At 42.6% G+C, this 23,301-nt stretch overlaps 2 long non-coding RNA genes across 2 annotated transcripts in view; both read left to right on the top strand.

Annotated features, from left to right (window-relative positions):
* Positions 1-11,153, top strand: part of LOC108541213 (uncharacterized) — an 83,480-nt gene extending 72,327 nt beyond the window's left edge. The window contains exon 3 of the long non-coding RNA XR_001888905.1: positions 10,870-11,153. This is a non-coding gene — a long non-coding RNA (uncharacterized LOC108541213). The remainder of the gene's footprint in view (positions 1-10,869) is intronic.
* A 3,027-nt stretch (positions 11,154-14,180) lies between these two features.
* LOC108541212 (uncharacterized) lies at positions 14,181-22,155 on the top strand. Its single transcript, XR_001888904.1, has 4 exons — positions 14,181-14,287; positions 21,173-21,443; positions 21,593-21,778; positions 21,966-22,155. It is a non-coding gene; the product is annotated as an uncharacterized LOC108541212 (long non-coding RNA).
* Positions 22,156-23,301: the final 1,146 nt, after the last annotated feature.

Below are 23,301 nucleotides of genomic sequence, written 5' to 3'. Positions count from 1 at the left end.
AAGTGTTTTTAAGAAAACAAAACAGATGGAGCACAGAAGGTGATGGTGAATGAGGGTGACTTTTTGGTGACCTGGAGATCCCGTCTGAAGAGTTGACATCAGAGTTGAGACCTCAATGGCAAGAGGGAGTCAGTTATTCAATCACGAGGGCAAAAGAGTCTTCCAGGCAGAGAGGACCGTAAGTGCAAAGTACTTCAGGCAGGAACACCATTGGTGTGTGCTGGAGCCAGAATAAACACCAATGTGGTCAGAATACTCTAAGTGAAAAGTGGTAAAACAATTTGCACAGAGACTTGCCCATCATAGGTACTCAGAGAGTAATATCCACATGGAAAAACATGGGCTTTGGAATCAAACCTGGGTTCCAGTTTCCAGATGTATCTACCTAGTTGCTTTGTAACTTTGGGCAAATTATGGGGACAGTGGTGGATAATAGGGTTGGAGGATAGGCAGGGGCTAGATCATGCGGAAAGCAGTAGATTGTGGCTTGGGATCTGAATTCTGCTCTAAATGTGATGGGTCCCCTTTACAGAGCTATAATTGGGGAACTGAAATATTCCAATTTAGGTTTTAAAATTCTATTAGTACATTCTCATGCTGCTAATAAACACATGCCCGAGACTGGGTAATTTGTAAAGGAAAGAGGTTTAATTGATTCACAGTTCAGCATGGCTGGGTAGGCCTCAGGAAACTTATAATCATGGTGGAAGGGGAGGCAAACATATCCTTCTTCACATGGTGGCAGCAAGGAGAAGTGCTGATCAAAAGGGGGAAAGCCTCTTTTAAAACCACCAGATCTCGGGAGAACTTGCTCACTACCATGAGAACAGAGGCATGTGGGTAACTGCCCCATGATTCAATTACCTCCCACCGGGTCCCTCTCATGACACAAGGGGATTATGGGTACTACAACGCAAGATGAGATTTGGGTGGGGACACAGCCGAACCGTATCAAAAGTGATGCTGCTGATTACCGTTGGGATAAGGAGTTTGAAAGGGTTGTGTCAGTCACTGCTGAATAACAAACTACGTTGGAACTCGGCAGTTTTGGTGGAGTTGGGGTAAAAGAATCATTTTGCTCGTGCTTCATGCTCAGTGATTTAGGTCGAGCCCAGCTGGGCAGTTATTTCTTCTGCTCCTGGTTGGGCTCACTGTCATTTTTGCTCCTCTTGGCTGGGTTCTCTCACTTATCTGGGACCTTGGCTGGGACAACTGAGATCTGGTCCATGTGGTCTCATCATCCAGCAGGCTGGTCTGGGCAAGTCACACAGTGTCTGGGCAGGATCCCAAGAGAGAGTGGAGATGCAGAAAATCTCTTGAGGACTGGGCTCAGAGCTAGCATGGTCAGTATCACTTCCACCATCCTCCTTTGGCCAATACAACTCTGAAGGCCAGACCAGATTCAAGGGGTGGGTAAACAGACTCCAACCCTTGATGGAAGAAACTGCAAAGTCACATGGCGAGGTGTGCACATGCAGGGATGGGAATAATTACAGACCGCCTCACAGAGAATCTACTGCAGGGTGAGGAACACAAGCAGGGAGACCATTCAGGATGCTACTATGGTTACCCTGGTGAGATTTGGTGGTGGCTTGGATGCAGGATCAAGTCCTCATGGTTGATACTTGTCCCTTGACCACTGCTGTTATGTTTCGTGGGGACTCACTTCTGAAAAAGTAGATGAGAGAGGGAACTGACACCCACCGAATACTTCTGAGGCACCAAACTCAGTGGTAGTTTAATCCTTGCTGCAATCCTTTGATGCAGGAGTCATCATCCTCATTTTGTGCATAATAGGCTGAAGCTCAGAGACATCGGGCAACTTGCCCAAGTTCACCAGCTGCTAAGTGACAGAGCCAGGAGGTGAGACCAGGTGAATCTGACTCCAAATTTATTTCCCTTTCCCCAGTACCTAACTTACTCACCACAGCCTACTGAGTAAGAGTGCAGACTATAGGGTCGGGTGCAGTGGCTCATGCCTGTAATCCCAGCACTTTGGGAGGCCAAGATGGGCAGATCATGAGGTCAGGAGAATAAGACCATCCTGGCTAACATGGTGAAACCCCGTCTCTACTAAAAATACAAAAAATTAGCCAGACGTGGTGGTACATGCCTGTATCCCCAGCTACTTGGGAGGCTGAGGCAGGAGAATTGCTTGAACCCAGGAGAAGGAGGTTGCAGTGAGTTGAGATTGCACCACTGCACTCCAGCCTGGCTGACAGAGCCAGACTGACTCTGTCTCAAAAAAAAAAAAAAAGAAAAAAAAAGGGTACAGACTATGGAATCCAATGCCTTAGTCTGAATTCCAGTTTGCTCATCATTAGCTCTTACTTAATATCTCTGAGGTATGGTTTTCCAGTTTGTGAAATGGGGTGACAATAGTACCTATCCTATAGGATTATTATGAAGATCCAATGAATTGCTGCTTTAAAGCACTTAGAACAGTACCTGGTATATAGTAGACTATATTAACATTTATTGAAATAAGCCAGGCACAGAAAGACAAGCATTGCATATTCTCTCTTATTTGTGGTATCTAACAATCAAAACAATTGAACTCATGGACATAGAGAGTAGAAGGATGGGAAGGGTAGTAGGGGCTTGGGGAGTGGGAGATGAGGATGGTTAATGGGTACAAAAAAAAGTAGTTAGAAAGAATGCATAAGACTTACTATTTGATCACACAACACATTGACTATAACCAATAATAACTTAATTATACATTAAAAAATAACTAAAAGAGTATAACTGGATTGTTTGTAACACAAAGGATCAATGCTTGAGGGAATGGACACCCCATTCTCCATGATGTGATTGTCATGCTTTGCATGCCTGTATCCAAACATGCCTGTACCAAAACATGCCTCTATCAAAACATGCCTGTACCAAAACATGCCATGTACCCCACAGACATATACACCTACTATGTACCCACAAAAATTAAAAAATGAAAAAACCCACATTTGTTGAAAAAGTAATAGAAAAGAGAATAATGTTGGAGTCTGGCTTCTTGCTATGCAGATGGACCTTTAGGTTCTGGAGAGGAACTGCAGGATGTGGTCGTGTGAGACACCTGGTATGTTTATCTTTTTAATTCTCCATTAGCAACTAACTCTTGGTTGTCCATGAATTCGTTTTGAGTGTCGAATGCAGCTTCCTCCCCTCCAATACTTACACAGGTCCCAGGAATAGGACCGGGAGCTCCTGGAACAAAGAGGCAAAATTCACTGTTTATCGTATTTGACAACAAATGAAGACGTTTTCAGTTGTCACAACTGGAGTGATGTGTAACTGTCATCAAATGAGCAGAGAAGGATGCTGCTAAACATCTGACGAAATACAGGGCAGCCCCCACAACAAGAATTATCCAACCCCAAATGCCAGTAATGTGGAGGTTAAAAACCTCACCAAATTTGACCTTGGTTTGATCTTTATAAGAAGGCAGTTTTGAGATAGTCTCTACTGGGATACACAGTCATTAGAAATCACCAAGCTGGCAGGGCACTCATGCCTATAATCCCAGCACTTTGGGAGGCCGAGGAAGGTGGATCACTTGAGGACAGGAGTTTGAGACCAAGCTGGGCAACATGGTAAGACCCCATCTCTACTAAAAATACCAAAATTAGCCAGGCATGGTGGCACATGTCTGTAATCCCAGCTACTTGGGAGTCTGAGGCACGAGAATCGCTTGAGCCTGGGAGGCAGAGGTTGCAGTGCGCCAAGATTACGCCACTGCACTCTAGCCTGGGTGACAGAGTGAAACTTTGTCTAAAAAAAAAAGAAAAGTGGTCAAGCACGGTGGCTCATGCCTATAATCCCAGTGCTTTGGGAGGCTGAGGTGGGTGAATCACTTGAGGTCAGGAATTTGAGACCAGCCTGGCCAACATGATGAAACCCCTTCTCTACTAAAAATACAAAAATTAGCCAAGCATGGTGGTGGGTGTCTGTAATCCCAGCTACTCAGGAGGCTGAGGCAGGAGAATCTCTTGAACCTGGGAGGCGGAGCTTGCAGTGAGCCAAGATCGTGCCACTGCACTCCAGCCTGGGCGACAGAGGGAGACTCCATCTCAAAAAAAAACAAAAACAAAAAAAACAAAAAAGGAAAAAAATCACCAAGTTTGAAAGGGCCTACAAACCCTCTCTGCTTCCAGGTGAGGCCATTTGCACTGAGCAGCTCTGTATGTTTCCTTTATAGTGGAAAATTCTACAGAGAGAGTTGGTGGAAGTCAAAAATCCATCAGCTCTCATTTTGCCAAGTATTTAGGAAAATGACTTTTCTCCGCGAAAGAAATTACATGAATTACATTACAACTGATGCTAAAGTAATAAAATTACATGCTCGGGACTCTTCNAGACTCCATCTCAAAAAAAAACAAAAAAAAAAAACAAAAAAAACAAAAAAGGAAAAAAATCACCAAGTTTGAAAGGGCCTACAAACCCTCTCTGCTTCCAGGTGAGGCCATTTGCACTGAGCAGCTCTGTATGTTTCCTTTATAGTGGAAAATTCTACAGAGAGAGTTGGTGGAAGTCAAAATCCATCAGCTCTCATTTTGCCAAGTATTTAGGAAAATGACTTTTCTCCGCGAAAGAAATTACATGAATTACATTACAACTGATGCTAAAGTAATAAAATTACATGCTCGGGACTCTTCTAAAAACCTCTCTTTGTCTGGCGGGGTAATTTGAGAAGACAGTCTCCACATCCGCCGCACTTTTACATAAAGAGGGAACAGAGGAAATTGGCTCAGCCATGTTCTTGCTGCTGTACCTGCTCTGTGAAATTCCCCGCCCCCCCCACGTTTTTTTTGCATCTGCAGATTTCATCACAAAGCAAACTTTCTGATGCAGATCCATAAGGGGAATGATTTGGTTTTTTAAAAATTGCACATTTATGGGAGGAAACTTCAAATCATCAAATGGATAGCAGTGCCCAAGACCGGCAAATACCCTTGGAATTGGGCAGGAGTGGACCATGATGCCACATGAATCATCCTCATATTTGGTGCCAGTGCTCAGCTGGTTTGAAGAAAAATGTATAGAATTGCACATGTAATGAGAGAAAACTCTTTTGCATCAGTGTGGTAACAATTTTTAGCTGATAGGAAAAAAAAAAAGTCATCCTCACTTTAATGTATGAAAAAATCAAAATGACTAGGGAAAGTGACATCTGTTCTTAAAACTTTTCCCAGTGAACACTTCAGTCGTTTAGAGGCAAATGGATGCATGTGACGTCTTTTCCAGGCCATGAGGGATGAAGCTGGCATGGACAGGGAGTGTGTTTGATGGAGACAGAGGACCCAGTTAGCATCCTTGCTTGGGTGAACTGTGGGGTTTGATCTTTTAGAATGGTGGTTATCAGCCAGGGAGTCATTGTGTCCTCTCAGGGGACTTTTGGCAACATCTGGGGGTGTTTTTGGTTGTCACATTTGGTGGGAAGGTTCTGCTGACATTTCGTGGGTAGAGCTCAAGTACGCTGCTAAATTTCCTACAATGCACAGAACAGCTCCCACACAGCGAAGAGTTACCTGGACCAAAATGTCAATGAGGCCGAGGTTGAGAAACTCTGTTTTGGAGGTTCTATTCCTTTATCTGTAAAATAGGGATAGTTGCACTCGGTTGTTCTAAGTATGAAAGGTGTATGTGGGAGTATATGTAGTAGAACACTTGCTACAAATGGCGGTCATCTTCACTGCTGATTGAGATCTCTAGGGCATCCTTAAATTTTATTTCCCTACCTAATATTCTGTGCTGTTGCCAGCCACAGAACTCTTTGTAAAATGCAAATTTGATCCTGGCACGTCTCTCCTTAACATCTACGTCTGGTCATTCATTGACTTCCATAATATACCCAAACTGATCTTTGCAATTTCATGTTTCAGCGCTACCTCCTCCCCAGTTATGTAACGTAATGTAGAGGTCCACGCCTGTAATCCCAGCACTTTGGAAGGTTGAGGCAGGTGGAGGTCCTGAGGTCAGGAGTTTGAGACCAGCCTGGCCAATATGGTGAAACCCCATCTCTACTAAAAATAACAAGAATTAGCCGGGCGTGGTGAATGTAATGTAATATGTCCACTCCCACCTTTATGCCTTTGCACTTGATATTCCCCTTTCCTGAACCCACTCATCGCATTCCCTCACCCAACCGACTCCTACCAGTCCTGATGGTTTCAGCTTTCATGTCACCTCCTCCAGGAAGTCTTTCCTGACTGCTTCATGGGAGAGGAGGTGCATTATCTGGGCTCCCACAGTGTCTTGTGTTTACCCTATCCCAGAGCTTGTAGTACTGTGTTATAATTTCATTTAAAAATATTTCATCTCTTCCTCCAGGCTGTATTTGGCTCACTGTTGTATTCTCAGTACCTAGTATAGTACTTGACCATCTAGTACAGTTCAGTAAATGTTTGTTGAATGAATGAGCACTCAATGAGACCTTTAAATATAGCTGCTTCCACTAGAAAAAAAACACTTTGATTTATTTCCCCTTTCCTTCCTTGGGTCAAAGTCATGCAAATGGGCCATAGTCCAAAGGTAAAAGTTTACAGAGAAGAGCACAGCAAAAGGTCAAGATACTTTTTAGCTTTGGCTGATGGCCTTGACATAATCCAGAGGGAAGTGTCCTTGCCTGAAAATAACCCCCTTTTCTTTAAAGTGATTTAACTGCTGTTTTCTGGAGAGTATGTTGTTCAGGAAGAAATGCAAAGTTTGTAAGTTGCCAACAGCTCTGGTGCTTATGCTTTCATGTTCATGTGTGTATTCCAGACTGTTTTTTATTGTGTGTTCATATGAACGTCACTTTCTCTCTTTTTCTGTTACGTCTTAAGTTTCTGGAAGATGAGAAACTGCTTTGTCTTTTTCGTTTGTTTGTTTTGTTTTTTTGAGCTGGACTTTCACTCTTGTTGCCCAGGCTGGAGACTTCTACCTCCCAAGTTTCAGCGATTCTCCTGCCTCAGCCTCCCAAGTAGCTGGGATTACAGGCGCCTGTCACCACGCCTGGCTAATTTTTGTATTTTTAGTAGAAATGGTGTTTCACCATATTGGCCAGGCTGGTCTCAAACTCCTGACCTCAGGTCATCCACCCACCTTGGCCTTTCAAAGTGCTGGGATTACAGGCGTGGACCTTTTCTTTGTCTTGGAGGGCCCTGGGCATCTTACATACGTATGTACCTTGTTGAAGTGCCTGATGAGGGAAACTTTCAGGTAAGGATGTGCAGTGTCTCCGTTTTACAGATGAGTAAACTGAATATTCTCAAAGAGAATAACTGTGTCCACACAGTGAGTTAGCAAGAAAGCCAGGACTTAAAAAAAAATGGCATAGCTTTATTGGAGACAAATTATAGAAGCTGCAATATCTTTAAATTTAGAAAACAAAGTTAGCTCCTGCCAGAGTTTTGAGGCAGCTTTGACGTCTTCTGAAAGCCACTGCTCCCATCCAATTTTATCCTTAAAGTAGAAAGCAAAAGCTCCCAGGGACACACCGATGTGTCTCCCCGCCGTTTATCAGTGTTTTGCCTCTCATTATACCCACGACCGACTTTTCTTGGACTCCTTTGGATGTCAATGAGCACATTACAGTAGGTATTGTCCTTGTGACTTTTTGAAGTTCTTTAGGCATTATGAACAAGGTCTTAAACCCCAGCTGGATGCCACAGTCTACTTTGGCTCTGCTCTATTTCCTTAAGAAATCTAAAGGATGATGTTGTCATCTTCCAAAGCAGAAGCCGATAAAGAAAAGCTGCCCTCATACTGAGAATTTTCCTCCCTTTCTTGGAGGCAGTGGAGAAATTGCTAAAATTGAATTTTATTGTGCAAGATGCTGTTGCCTCCTAACCAATAGGAAGCAGGCAGGTAGCATTGGAAGAATGGGGCATAATTTGCAGGAGGAAGGACCTTTGCTGCTCAACCTGAGGGAAAAGGAGCCAACACTCTACATTATAATTCCAGTCTGTGCTTGATGGGATGGCCAAAAACAGCTCACCCAAGCTTCCTGGGCACACAGCAGCACAGAAATGCTGGATTCTGTCTTTGGACCTGATCTCTGGTTACTGTGGGGCTTTCAAAAGGGGATCTGGGTCTCTGTTTTGTTTTCTGCTCTGGGCTTTATCCAAACAAGTGTAAAAATGATGAGCAATTCTCAGCAGACTTCCTTGAAGCTGTTTTGGCATCTTGCAGGGTAGCAGGGGAACACGGAGGGGGTTGAGTTCCAAGGTTCGGAAGGGAGTGTGTTGTTTGGAGAGTTTGCTCCTCAGTGGGTGGAGTGAGCTCACACAATCTAATTTGAGGGACTCCAAGAAGACCCACTCAAGCTCCAAAATATTCCCCCTTTGGATTTCAGAAATGTCAGCTTTAGCATCCATCCCTACGTGTCCATCACATCTTTCCACAACTTCCTGTGAGGAGGCAGCACACAAGAGTCTGTAACACCTCCATGTGGGTGGTTTTCTCTGGCCAGCTTTTCCTCTTGACTGTACATACTGGGTGGTGGGGTGGAGAACAGAAGCTAGATGATATAGCTGCCACTGCCTTTGGCCATTGGAACCCCCTTCCAGGTGACTCTGGCGTCCCTTTTACCTATCAACAACTTACTGAACTCCTCTGTATCTTACTTTCCTTATTTGCCAATGAGGGCACTTATATCATAGGCTTATTTGAATAATTAAATTAGAAATACATGTGTATTTGGTCGTTCTCGCATTGCTATAAAGAAATACCCGAGAGTGGGTAATTTATAAGAAAAGAGATTTCATTGGCTCATGGTTCTGCAGGCTGTACAGGAAGCATGGCAACAACATCTGCTCAGCTTCTGGGGGGGCCTCAGGAAGCTTACAATCATGGTGGAAGGTGACAGGGGAGTAGAGAGCAGGAGCAAGAGACAGAGAGTGGAGGCAGTGCCACACTTAAATGATCAGCTCTTGCAAGAAGTCACTCACTATCATGAGGGCAGCAGAAAGAGGATAGTACTCAACTATTCATGAGAAATCCGCCCCCATGACCCAATCACTTCCCATCAGACTCCACCTCCAACATTGGCAATGATAATCCAACATGAGATTTGGGTGGGGACACAGATCCAAACCATATCAACATGTAAGAATACAGCCTTTCCATTCGAGTGCTAGCCAAACACATGCAAAAAGTCATCTTTACCCTCAACGATGGAAGTATGTCAAAGCGACAGGGAGGCCAATGGAAAGAGCTCTCCATGGCTGAATCTGGAATACTTTGAGCAACAAAATAGAGTGGGACTGGATTACAGCCTAAAGTATAAAATAAATATCCATGAGTCCTACTGGTATAAATAAATAATTGAACACATAAATAAATGGAGAAGAGACAAATCTCTTATGCAGAAGAATTCCAAATAATTTATATAGACACTCTGCCCTCGAGGAGGAGAAGCAAAGCTGCCTACGCTTGCAGTGTGAGCTGCATATATTGACTTTCTTCCAAAGAGTACAGTGTGAGGAGGGAGAGAAAATAAGAGTAACTGTATAGTGGAAAAAATCTGACAAACACCACCGCAGCCAGGTGATCAAGGTTAAAATCAACAGTGATAAATCATGCGGATCCTAAGTGCCCTTGATATGATGTGATGAGAAAGGCAGTTTCTCCCTGTGCTCTTCCTCCCAGAGACCCATAGCCCCAGTCTAATCATAAGAAAAACATCAGGCCAATCCCAATAGAGAGGAATCCTGCAATATACATGACCAGTAGTCCTTAAAATTGTCAAGGTTATCAAAAACAGGGAAAGCCTGAGAAACTGCTTATAACCAAAAGGGGCTCATCAACTAAGTGGTATGTGGTGCTCTGGATGGAATCCTGCAACAGAAAAAGGAAGTAGGTAAAAATGAAAGAATTCTGAATAAACAATGGACTTCCGTGAATAATAATATATCAATATCCTTCATTATAATAAATATACCAAACCAACATAAGATGTTACGAATAGGAGAAAGTGGAATAAGAAGGAACATGGGAATTCTTTCTTCTGTCTTCTCAAATTTTCTGTAAAGCTAAAAGTGTGCTGAAAATGAAAGTGTATTAGAAAAATTTACTATTATAATTATCACTTGCTTTGAAAGGTTCTCTCTTCTACGGAAAACTCAAGACTCCCAGGAGGACCTATGAAATCCAAGACATCGTTCCCAGTTGCTACTCCCTTTGTTAGCCAAGCAGTCCCATCCTTTTTGGTTGTGGTTGCTTTGGCTCCCACAAAGTACAACAGGGACAATCTGGCTGTCCACATGCTCATCTAAAGTAATACATATTAACTCTGAAAATGGTAACCTAGTGCAAGGATAGAACCCAGGTCTACTAAAGAAAAGTGTTTAGATAAACTAGGATTTAGCCTTCGTTCTAGACAGAATTCATCATTTCTTTCTCTGCCAATACTGCCTGGTGCAGACCTTGGCTGAATCATTCATCCCATTGGAGTTTCATTATCCATCTTCTCTACCCATCTGTGAACTCCCAGTGGAAGAGAATTTTCTCATTTATCTGTGTACTTCCAGGGTTTAATCCTAAGCCTGGTATAGATGATTCAAAAAGTGATGATTGAGTGGAGGACCAGTCAACAGAGTTTAATTGGCAATGCTGAAACTCAACTTAATGGCCCGGTATACAAGAGGAGAGGTGGTGTGGCAGATTGTGTGTTACAAAGATTGACTCAATTATATCTCCTATTCCACATGCTCTTTCTTCAGTGTGACCTTGCCACTTCTTCGATAGCATGGTGAGGTTGATGTCCCTTTCCCTTCCTTGACCACTAGCATTATGGTAGAAGTGTTGCTATGTGAGTTCTGAGGTTGCATTATAAAAATGTCATGTACTTCTCTCTCTTGCTTTCTTGGGACACTCTTTCTTGGAACCCAGGCACCGTGTTGTGACTAGGTCCAACCAGCCTATGAAGAGGTAACTGTGGAGACGACCTGAGTTCATGGTCTACATCCTCAGCTGAGCTTCCGGCTGACAACCAGCATCAACTTACCAGCCATCTTGGAAATGGATTATCCCATTCCCAGCCAGACTACTCCAGCTGATGCCATGTGGCACAGAGATGAGCCATCCCATCATGCCCTGCCCAACTTGTAGATTCATGAGTCAAGTCAATGACTATTGTAGGTTTAAGCCACTATGTTTTGGAGTGTGTTATATAGGAATAGATAACTAAAACAGATGGGCAAATAAAATCTTTATGTGACTGAAAATAAGACTTGTGAGTTATTTTACCTTCCTTCCTATGTTATGCAGATAAAATAGGACACTGACAGTGGAGCTTCTCACCATGAATAGAAACTGACTGAGACAGATAGAGCCATATTTGGAAGTGAGTAATCAGAAAGTTCTCAAAAATAATACATAATGAGTTAATCAGTCAATTAATGAATTCAGCTGTTATTTGAGTACCTGCAGCGGTCAAACCTCTGGCTAAGTGCTGGGATATGTTGGTGAATGAGATAGACATGGTCTTATGTCTTCATAAAGTTCAACTTTCTAGTGAAAACACTAAATAATCACACAAGTATGTTTCATTAATTCAATCTTAGTGGTGGAAAGGACTGAGGATATTTACTCTAGAGAACAGCTTCTTCAAATATCTAGAGGATTGTGCCATGGTTTACTCACGTGGCTTGGGATTTCCCATAGCCTGGCTGGGAGGCTGCTCCATTCACAACAGTTTACCCTTCTTTGGGATGGTGTCCTACTCCTCATATACAGGTAAGCCTCCATCACCGTGATCTTCAGTAGGTGTCTCTGTCCCTGGCCAGAGTTGATTGGCCCAGGGATAGACACCTGACTTAGGCTAAGCCAATAAGATTCTTGGAGCTGTAGACAAGATGTGTTAATGGTAATGCTAGAAACAGAAGGTTTGATGACTCCTTCTGATGAAGTAGGTCCAAGCCTGATGAAGTTCCTGCATTCCTGGAGGCTGATGATGAGTCCTTTGCCCCTTCCTTCTCCTCCTGCTCTTCTTCTTCCTCTCCCCCCTCTTCTTCCTCCTGCTCCTCTTCTTCCTCTTCCTCCTCCTCCTCCTTATTTTTCTTGATTAATCAAATGCCCCAGGATTTTTCTAGTTAATTTCCTTTAATGCTAAAGCTTGCTAGAGTTAGTTTTCATTACTTCCAATAAAAACCAAGCCTTCACTAGTACAATGTACAAGAGGGATTATCCCTGCTCTTTAAGCTTCCCAAGGGATAGAACTAAGACCAAGGGGCAGAAGCCACAGTGGGAGAAGGTTCAGCTGAATAAATGAACTTCCTAAGAACCACAGATATACATAGATATAGGCAGGGAGTTTCCAACCTTTGGAGGTTTTCAAATAAAGGCTAGTCAACCACTTAGATAGTACGTCATTAAGAGGATTTAAGCATTCATTTTTGGATTGGGCTGGTTGTTAATAGCAACAACAATAATAACAACAAGAGCTAACAGTTTTGTGTACTTACTGTTTTCCAGGCACCATGATAAGGGTTACATGCACTATCTCATGTAATCCTTACAATAACCCAATGAGGGTATACTATTACCATTAACTGTATAGCAAATGAGGAAGCTGAACCTCCGGAAGGTAGTTAACTCACTTACGGTCCTTTATCTGATGAGCCAGATTTAAACTCAGACTATATGAACCCAAGAACTATGCTCTTTAGTCTTAGGTGAACCTTATTTCATGCTAGTCCCCAAAGCTAGTAGGATTTCACCTCTTTTTCCTTATTCCACATTTCATAAATAACTCAAAATTAAAAGGTAAAGCAAAATCTTGGAAAGTTGAATCCTGAACAATACAGAGTATGTCCCATGGGAAAAAGAAATTCAGGCATAGTAGACAAAATGCTTCAAAAGATGAAAAAAACGAGGTCTCCAAGTACAGTGAATTCTGTACAGGTAGGTGGAGCAGCTCTTACTAAATACATCTCCCATAGTGTTGCTGGGCGTATGTTTTCTTTTCATTTTTTCTTCTTTTGTTACTCTTCCAATCTGAACACTTACCTGAATCCTTTCTATTCTCTTTTCCTGGACTAAGTTAGGTTTATTATTATTGTAGTTTTGTTTATCTTTGAAATGCAGAGTGTCCCTCCCAGTTTTGAGTGACTCATTCTGCCGCAGATATTGCTACTGACAAAGGGTGTGTTTGCGTGGGGGAGCCAATTTGAATTGCCAATAGTCTGTTTGATGACTGTTTCCCAGAAGCTGGCATAATTAAATTCAGCAGAAGTTTCTCTTAAAATGAGCTTAAAACATGTCCAAACTCTACCTGATCATTTATCATTATTTTAAATTATAGGGAAAATTGAAGGTTCCTATCATTTCTTAATTGAATAAAGGAGACAGACTTGGATGGATCCTGTTGAATACTGAACAGAATCCAAGCTCCTAATTAGAGCATTTACCCACAGAGTTCCCTTTGCCGGGGAGGCTCTGAGCCTGGCTTCTCTCCCACCTGTTTCTGATGTGTTTCTACATGTTTAGCGGGTTAACATTGCGGCCAACCCAATGTGCTCTTCTTTAATAGGATACTTAAGCACAATCCTGTTGTGGAGAGAACAGCAGCTCTTCTAAGAATCTTCCAGGCTTTTGTTAATCCTATTATGATGTTTCCAAGGAGATGGAGTTCAGTGGAAGTCAAAGGGTGTTTGTTGTGTGTCATCTGGGAACAGGGAATCTTGTTTACAGAACTGGGTCTGGAAATTCAATTCTTTCTCTCTCTCCCTTCCTTCCTTCCTTCCTTCCTCCCTTCCTTCCTTCCCTTCCTTCCCTTCCCTTCTTTCTTTCTCTTTCTTTTTTTCTTTCCTTCCTTCCTTCCTTCTTTCTTTCTTTTCTTCTCCTTCCTTCCTCCCTCCCTCCCTTCTCTCTCTCTCTCCCTCTCTTTCTTTCCTTCCTTCCTTCCTTCCTTCCTTCCTTCCTTCCTTCCTTCCTTCCTTTCTTTCTTTCTTTCTTTTCTTTCTTTCCTTCTTTCTTTCTTTTTAGATGCAGTCTCACTCTATCACCCAGGCTGGAGTGCAATGGCATGATCTTGGCTCACTGCAACCTCTGCCTCCCAGGTTCAAGTGATTCTCCTTCCTCAGCCTCCCAAGTAGCTGGGACTACAGGCGCCCGCCACCACACTGGCTAACATATTTTTGGATTTTTAATAGAGACAGGGTTTCATCATGTTGGTCAGTCTGGTCTCGAACTCCTGGCCTCAAGTGATCCACCCACCTCGGCCTCCCAAAGTGCTGGGATTAGAGGCATAAGCCACCACACCTGGCCTGGAAACTCGTTTATTACTCATTTCCTGCTCCCAAACCAGGTAAAGCGTGAGTTTAGAAATTATTTGCCTTTCACGAGCATGTAGCTGAAATTCTCAGTTTCATGGGCCTAAAATAAGCTATTTCAGTTCAATAAAGCAAAGTATGTTAATTTCTCTAGACCTATGAGTTCTGCTGGCTTGACGTAAGAGGCCTCTTAAATCCAGGTTAAGTTCGAGTCCCATGCAAGGAATAGTGACTCCCTTCGGAGACCCCTCAGCAATGCTGATAATAATAGCTGAGGTTTACTGAGTACTTAACAATGTACCAGGCACCGTGTCAGGGGTAGGGGGAGGCGCGCAGGATAATATTGCTTCTATTGCTAACAGAGAAAACAAGACTTGGGGTTTCTCCATCTCCGGAGCATCAAGAATCTGCTCTAACTACAGAGAAAAAAGCTGTGAGCACCACACGTCAGCTTACATTTCCTGCAACCACAGAACAGCTGTTTTTCTTTTTGAGACGGAGTTTTCGCTCTTGTCGCCCAGGCTGGAGTGCAATGGTGTGATCTCAGCTCACTGCAACCTCCACCTCCTGGGTTCAGGAGACTCTCCTGCCTCAGCCTCCCGAGTAGCTGGGATTACAGGCGCGTGCCACCATGCCCAGCTAATTTTGCATTTTCAGTACAGACGTGGTTTTTCCATGTTGGCCAGGCTAGTCTCAAACTCCTGACCTTGTGATCCGACCGCCTCGGACTCTCAAAGTGCTGGGACTACAGGCGTGAGCCACTGCTCCCGGCCCTCAGAACAGCTGTTTTAAAGGATACTGGAAACCCCAATGTTTAGGCAAAAACCATAAGCTCCATGACCCTAGGGAGATATCTTTTTTGTTTTTGTTCACAGTTGATTTCTACTACCTAACTTAAAGCCTTTCATATAGCACAGGGGCCACCAAACGTTTTTCCAGAAATGGCCAAAGAGTAAATATTTCTGGTTTTATGGGCCACTGGGTCTCTGTTGCAGCTACTCAACTCTGCCCTTGGTAGTGCAAAACTGGCCATAGATAATACATAAAGTGACATGGCTGTGTTCCAGTAAAACTTTATTTATACAAAGTAGTCATGGATTTTAGACTGTTGTTTGCTAACTTGGATACAGCACACAGTAGGTGCTTCAAAAATATATGTAGAATAAATAAATCTGATATAGTAAGTTCAAAGAGCTGGAATTTAAAACAGAAAAACCCTGACGTTTATAAAAGTTTGTAACAGTAAATAACTGATTATTGCACAAATACTTAAAGAGCAAAATGTACAGAGGACAGTAAAATTATGACTAAAAGATAACCCCAGTTAACAATTTGACATATTTCCTTTTAGTCATTGTTGTATAAATGTCTTTTAATTAACAGAATAAATAACTAGAATTTTAAAAATATTATGATATGAATTTATCCCATTTTCATGGAAAATGACTGATGAAACCAGCCTCCTTTGGGACTCATTCAAAAGCAGCAACTCTTCTCTCCAAGGGAGTAAAACGATCTGCCCCAAGTTAGCCCCTTGACATTAAAAAATCAGATTTCCATTCATGGTTCAGGTTTTGAAAAATCCCAAACTGCTTCTTGGATCCTAAAGGAAGATTTCATTTAAAAACTCAGTAGAATTTCAGCATTGAGTGCTGTGTTGCTTGTGTGTGGGACAACTTTTTTAACTAAAGGACGACATTTCTCCCTAGTTCTGGTTGCTGGGGCATTCCTGGAATGCTGTTTGCATAGGCCACATTTTGAGACGATGTTACCCTAAAATGGGCCAAGAAGGGCTGTGATGAATGACTGAGCCACAAAGAGTTGATAACTTGCGGTGAGAGAGAGTGATCAGGAATATTGTATTTCCATGGTCATGAAGAGCAATACTATTCCGCACTCCCTTCGCCACCACCACACACACACACACACACACACACGCACGCACACACACACACACACACGACGTCCCTGCATGCATCCTTGAGGGTGTGTGACCTGCCCTGGTTTGATATTTAGGCTTGCACAGCCTGACACCCGACACTGTCGTTGACCCTTCATATCCTGTCTGTTTCTATCGCTACCCGCCACCCCACAGAACCTCATGCACGTATTGCTTATTGTTAGAACCAGAGGGCACATGGCTATCTAAAGCAATTCTGATACCATGTAGCCATCGAAAAAGAATGAAATCATGTCCTTGGCAGCAATATGGATGGAGCTGGAGACCATTATCCTAAGTGAATCGTTATAACTCACAAAGAGAAAACGAAATGCCACAGGTTCTCACTTATACCTGGGAGCTCAACAATGGGTACCCATGACATAAAGATAGAAATAATAGACACTGGGGACTCCAAAAGGGGGGAAGTAGGTGGGATGGGGCGAGGGTTGAAAAAGTACCTATTGGTTACAATGTTCACTATTTGGGTCATGGATACACTGGAAGCCCAATCCCCGGCAATACACAAGATACCCTTATAACAAACATGCACATATATCTCCAAATCTAAAAGTTTTTTAAAAAAAGCAATTTCGAGGATGCCGAGAAGCCCACCAGTGTTCAGATGGCCTCTAAGTCTGCCAGGCAAGTGATGACTATTCCTCCCCAGTTGGGGAATGCAAAGCCAGCAGGAAACATTAACATTCTGCAACTGTTAAGTTATGGATATTTGGCTTGGTGGAAAAGAGGGTGGCCGAATCATGTGTGTGAAGCACATTTTATATGCGTCCATCTGGGCTCTTGCTATTCTTGACGATGACTGTACGGAGTTCCTCCCTCCACCCTGAACACCTCCTCTGTTCTCCTCAAAGGCCCATGGTGGCTATTTACCAAATATACTGTGCCATGTCCCCTTTAAGCTACTGAATGTTCAATCTGAGAACCTCCCTTTCATACCAGGAGGGAAGAGGATGAGGAAGAATAGGGGAGAGGGGTGAAGTCCCCATGATGTGGCTGGTGCTGTCCACCTGTGCTCTGATTTACTTTACTGAAAAACACTGTTGGTAGGAGGAGTAACCATATTTTGGACTGGGATAGACTCTTTTTGTTGGCAATGACCTTATTTTCCACCCCCGGGTCTGCCCCTCTTAAAGCACTTAAAGCAGTGCCTGGTACAAGGTAAGGACCATGTAATTGTCAGCTATTACTATTCTTGCTGCTGTTGTTGTTCTTTGGCTCAGCTGGGCTGTGGGAGCATCAGAGGACTTAAGAGCATCAGCTTCGGCCTTGGATGGACCTTTGTTTGCATCTCAGCTCTGCCTCTTCCAGGCTGAGCGCTTTGGGGCATGCTATTTTCTGATTCTGTTTCCTTACCTGAGAAATGGGAGGTGATCGCAAAGCTGTGAAAATGTGCTCAGCACATAGGCAGTAGAGACTAACTGGTAGGTCATGCTGCAAGATCCCGGGCTGAGATAAATACCTTTTACTAGCCAGAGGTGTTTTCCAGCTAGCTCTGCCAACTGTGGAAATCATCTGGTTATCTATTATTTCCTTACATGATCATGGAGTATCTGTGATATGCCTGCTGGTGTTCTAGGCACTAGGGAAGTAATGCAGAACTTATAACGTAGTTTTTAAGAGAGGAACAATGAATCAGCAAGCAATCAAATCAACAGATAATTTTAGATAAAGAAAACGCAGCAGAGTGATGTGATAGTGACAGGAGGCCCACAGCGGAGGGCAACATTAACCGGGTAACCAGGAAATAGATCCATGAAGAATATCATTTGTGCTGAGAAGTGGCCAGCCAGAGAAAGCTTTGGGGATGAGGGCAGAGGAGATAACAGGTGCAGATGTTAAATGATTTTCTAGGCAAAGTCCCATTTGCTTCTAAGCCCACTTTTCTTCTCTCTAGAATAGCAAGCTATTGATTCAGAGTTGCCTAACAGCATGACCTTCTGGGTCGGGTCAACTTAAGGATACCCAAAGCCTAATTAGGGACTTGGAGGCAACTCTGACTTGCGGATGAGTTGAATGGCAACCTTCATGATCAGTGAATCCTGTACAGGCTGCTGCTCAATTTTGAAAAAGCCCTAAGCCCTCTTAAGTCCTTGATGGATAGCTATTGAAAACCAGAGCCTAGTCACTCCCCCAGAAACAGTCCCAGACCTATCTGAGCATAGATGGTTTTGGGTGCAACTGGCTTCCAGCAGCTGATAGAAGACAACCATGAAGTCACTCTGCAGACTCATCCCAGAGAGAGTGCAAGCCTCTGGGCCTGATGTATAGGTGGTGTGGTTACTTATCTAGAAATAAGACTGCAGAGGCGTTCATGCACTTAGCAAACCGGTGTTGAACATCTCCTGTTTGCTAGGCAATCTTCTAGAAAATGGGAGTGCAAAGATGAATAAGAACTACTGTCTGTTCTTCGAAAGCTTATTGTTTCATGAGGAATTGAGCCTTAGCCTTTGCAGTTACTGATTGTATGGTTTTGGCTATGCTACGTCTTATCTGTGGGGCTTTGTTTTCACATATACAAGTTGACAGGACTCAACCAGGTGAGTGATGGGGTCTTCCCGGTACTGTAGTTCCACAGGTTAGCAAGGCAAACCAAAACAGGGCTATATGACTGCAGCAAGGAAAGCAATGCTGACGGAGACAGAAGAGGCTTTCGGGAATGAGATGCAGTAGAACGGCCCTCTGTGTTGCTTATGGACTTGCCTGTGGGTTGAAACAAGCTTAGTTTTTTAAGTAAAGAAAAGGCCTTCAGCAATGCTGCCTAGGATGAATTCTCTGGTCTTGATTTTTTAAGTTAAAAAAGGCATATTCTTAGAACTAGTGACTGCAGAACTCACTGGTAAGTTTCCAGTCACATTTCAGATTGAATGTGGAACAGATGGCTTTCAAGTAAACGGAAAAAAAAAAGGCAGGGGGGGGTGATAAGGGAATCAGCATGGAATCACTAAGCAAAAGCCATTTCATGAATTAATTTAACAAATAATTTTTTGAGGCATATTTTATGTTGTATGTGCCAGGGCACTGGTTTTAGGCAGCTGGGGATACAGGCAATGACTAAAACAAATTATAAATTGATTTTCTTCTCTTATGGTTAGTTTTCCCTTCTACAGGGGAATGGGGGTCAGGGAGCAGACAGGCAGAAAAGATAAATAAGTAAAACGGATGTGTGTGTGATATGATAATAAGTCAAATGGAGAAAAGAAAGAGAGAAAGAATAGGGTGCTGTGATTTCTTTATTTTAATTTTTTATTTATTTTTTTTAACTTTTTAAAAAGTCAGATTTATGAAGTTTAATTTCATACAGTACAATTTACCTTTCTTTTTTCTTTCTTTTCTTTTTTTTTTTCTTGAGACAGAGTCTCCCTCTGGTTGCCCAGGCTGGAGTGCAGTGGCGCAACCTCCAGCTACTTCAACCTCACCTCCTGCAGGTTCCAGCCAATTCCCCTGCCTCAGCCTCTTGAAGTAGGCTGGGATTACAGGTGCGTGCCATCCATACCCAGCTAATTTTTGTATTTTAGTAGAGACGGGGTTTCACCACGTTGGTCAGGCTGGTCTCAAACGGCATGACCTCGTGATCCACCTTTCTTTTTGTCTTATTGTTGTGTTGTATTACAGGTTGTGTTGGTGCCCGGCCCAATTTACGTTTTTATAGGTAGTCGGATGGGAATTTTTGGCAAACACATATAGTACATGTAAAGACCTCTACCAATAACAAGATATATATTCAGCATCCCCCAATACTCTTCTTCCTTTTTTCGGTCAAATCTTTCCATCCACTTCCAGCCTGACCAATGACTAATGTGATTTTTAAATTTATCACTTTACCTTATTGGAATAGAATCGTACAGTATAGTAAGCATTTAAGTCTGGGTTTCTGGTTTCTTTCTCTTTTTTTGAGACGGGAGGTCTCGGCCTGTCGCCCAGGCTAAGTGCAGTGGCGCCTTCTTGGCTCACTGCAAGCTCTGCCTCCCCGGGTTCACGCCATTCTCCTGCCTCAGCCCTCACGAGTAGCTGGGACTACAGGGGCCCGCACCACATCCAGGCTAATTTTTTGTATTTTTATGAGACGGGGTTTCACCGTAGTTAGCCAGGATGGTCTCCATTCCTGACCTCGTGATCCACCCCACTCAGCTTCCCAAAGTGCTGCGATTACAGGCGTGAGCCACTGCGCCCGGCCTTCTGGTTTCTTTCACTTGACATACTGTGTTTGAGATTCATTTATGTTACATGGATCTGGTTTGTTCTTTACATTGCTGAATAATATTCCACTGCATGCATGTACCACAATTTGCTTATCTATTCACTAGGTGATGGACATTTGGATTGTTTCCAGTTTGGGCAATTATAAATAAATCTGCTATACACATTCGTGTACAGGTGCACATGTTTTCAATTGTTGTGAAGGGTGGAATTAGAAGTGACTACTTAATAGTTATGAGATTTCCTTTTGGGGTAAGGAAAATGTTTTAGAATGAGACTGAGGTGATGGCTGCAGCACATTCTGCAGGTACTAAATGCCAGTACCCTGTATATGTTCAGACGGCTAACTTTATGCTATGTGAATTTTACCTCATTTTAAAAAAGAGTTATCAGGAAAGGATTCTGAAAAACAGACAGTTGATAAGGATCTGAAGGAAGAGCCAGGCAGAGGGCACGGCAAGTGCCAAGTCTCTGAGAAGACTGCCTGGGTTGGCTGATATGATTGGAGTACAGTGAACATGGAGGCATTTGAAGATGAGGTTAGAAGAAAAGTGGGGGCATGTTACTTGTTTAAAAATTATGAGAATAATGAAAATATTAAAATAGAATGAACAATGTTAAAATATATTAATATAATAACAACATAAAATATAATAATATTGAAATTATTACAAAATATTTTAAAATAATGAACCATATTTAAAATATGTATTTTCTAATAATGAAAAAAGATTTTAAAATATGTATTTTTCTTTTTCATAAGGTCACCAGACTGGCCATTCAGGAAACACGAGGGGCAGCCTTACACAGTGTCTTTTGAGATATCTTGGTGGCGGAGATGGAGAGATAGGGGCTTCCGGTTTCAGGGCAACTTACACATGACCACGCCTCAACTGTGCTGCTCAAAGGATTCATGCCAACCAAGTGTGTCTCAGAAAATAACACACCTGGAGAACTGTTTAGTTCTGAGAGTCACATGTTTTCTGGAAGCCTATTTATAAACAGGAATGTGTTTCAGAGAGGTGGTAAGAATGGTGAGGAGACCCTCAAAGCCATGAGTCATAAGGGATGGTTAAAGGAATTGGGGATGTTTGACCAGGAGAAGGAAGGTTTTGGGGAACTTAATCGCCTCTTCGGGTGTTGGAAAGGGGAGGTGGTGAGACCTCTTGTTGTGTGGTTTTAGAGGGAAGAAATGGAATCAATAGATACAATCCAAGTTACAAGACCCAGATTTAGTTTCAACACAAGGAAGAATCTCCAGCTGCAGGAAGTGAGTTTCTCAGCCCTAAAAATGTTTGAGCAGAACCGCACCCCCTCAATGGATTTCTTCACTGAGAATTAAAATTCTCTGATTCTGATCTTTCTCATGGTAAGCAGACTAGAGATTTTACTTGTTATGTTTTTTTCTTAAGGCTAACCTATTTATCACTTATCATTAAGATTAAAAGGGGGCGGACTTCTGCAACTAAGAATTTCAACTAAGTTGCAAAGTGGACTTATCATAATATTGACTCAAAATAATCCTCAACTGACCATTAAAATATTTCTTTTACTAGCAAGTGCCTGCACATTTAAGACATTTCAAGCAGTAAGGATCCCTCTACCTCTGAGTTCTAGACTTTGTTATTCTGAGACAACCACAGAGACCAGGTTTTTGAGGCTCTCTCTAGAGACGACAGTGTCTTCACAAGCATGTATAGATGATAGAGTTTGATGAGAGTGAAGATATGACAGTCTGCTTTTCTCTTCCAAGCTCTGAACCATCTGAGATAGGACATTTGGCTGCAGGGGATCAAAACATCAGGTTTACTACTGTGGGTGCCGCTGCAAAGTTGGTACAAGGGTAGGGAGAGAGAGGCGGAAGTGTTAAATGAAATGATTCCCTCAACATGGAAGTAAACAGAGAAAGTGATGAATTAGTGTTCCTTTAACCATGTATTTAGATCTCCCTCCTTAAAATTACAAGTAGTAAGTCATCATTCACGTTGTTCTACACCTTGCTTTGTGCACTTCAATAAACATCTTCAAGACTACTTCATCTCCGTGCAATACCATAGAGATCCCAATTCTTTTGACGAGATGTAGGGAATTCCATTAATTGAATAGATCATAATTAGTCTAGCCAGCCCCTACTGATGGACATCTGGGTTGTTTACCATTTGTAGCTGTTACAAATAATGTTGCAATAACTATCTTCATGCATGCATGCAAATACACCTTGATCTTCCACCTGGCTGGCAGATTAACCAGAGCTCTAGGGACCAGAGCTTAATTACCAATAGTGTGGGTTCCCACAGAGACTAGGTAATGAATGTTAATTACATCAGGACATGCTTATCTCTTTTTAAGGGAGATCATATTTCAATATGTAGCATTCTCAACTACTGAGACTTATGTTTGATAAATTTTGTGCCTTGATTGTGACTGACTAGTTAATGATCCGTGGTGGTGAAACTGGAGCTGTCAGACAGACAAAGTTTCAGAAAGGGTGGAAATTTTCAAAGATCTTTGACTTACTTGGGAACCGCCAAGTTCTCTCTATTCCTGTATTTGCTCCTTTGACTCAAGGGTCTTGTAATAATAATTAAATAAAGCCTATGCATGATGTTAGGTGTCTGGTATCAGATTGCTCAGGTTTAAATTTTGGCTTTGCCATTTATTGGTTTCATCATCTTAAGAAATTACTGCCCTCCCTCTATAGCAGTTTCTCAAACTTGACACTGTTGACATTTGGGGCTGGATCATTCTCTTTGTAGGGGTTGTCCTGCACGTTGTAGGATACTGAGTGGTATCTTTGGTTTCCATCCACTCGATGCCAGTAGCACTCCCCCCCACTCACACCACTAGTGCAACAATAAAAATGTCTCTAGACATTGTCAAATGTCCCCTGCA

This window comes from Rhinopithecus bieti, unplaced genomic scaffold, assembly GCF_001698545.2.
Source record: "Rhinopithecus bieti isolate Rb0 unplaced genomic scaffold, ASM169854v2 scaffold_19459, whole genome shotgun sequence".
Lineage (NCBI taxonomy): Eukaryota > Metazoa > Chordata > Mammalia > Primates > Cercopithecidae > Rhinopithecus > Rhinopithecus bieti.
The sequence above is the reverse complement of the archived record's forward strand: the minus strand, read 5'-3'. Positions and strand labels throughout refer to the sequence as shown.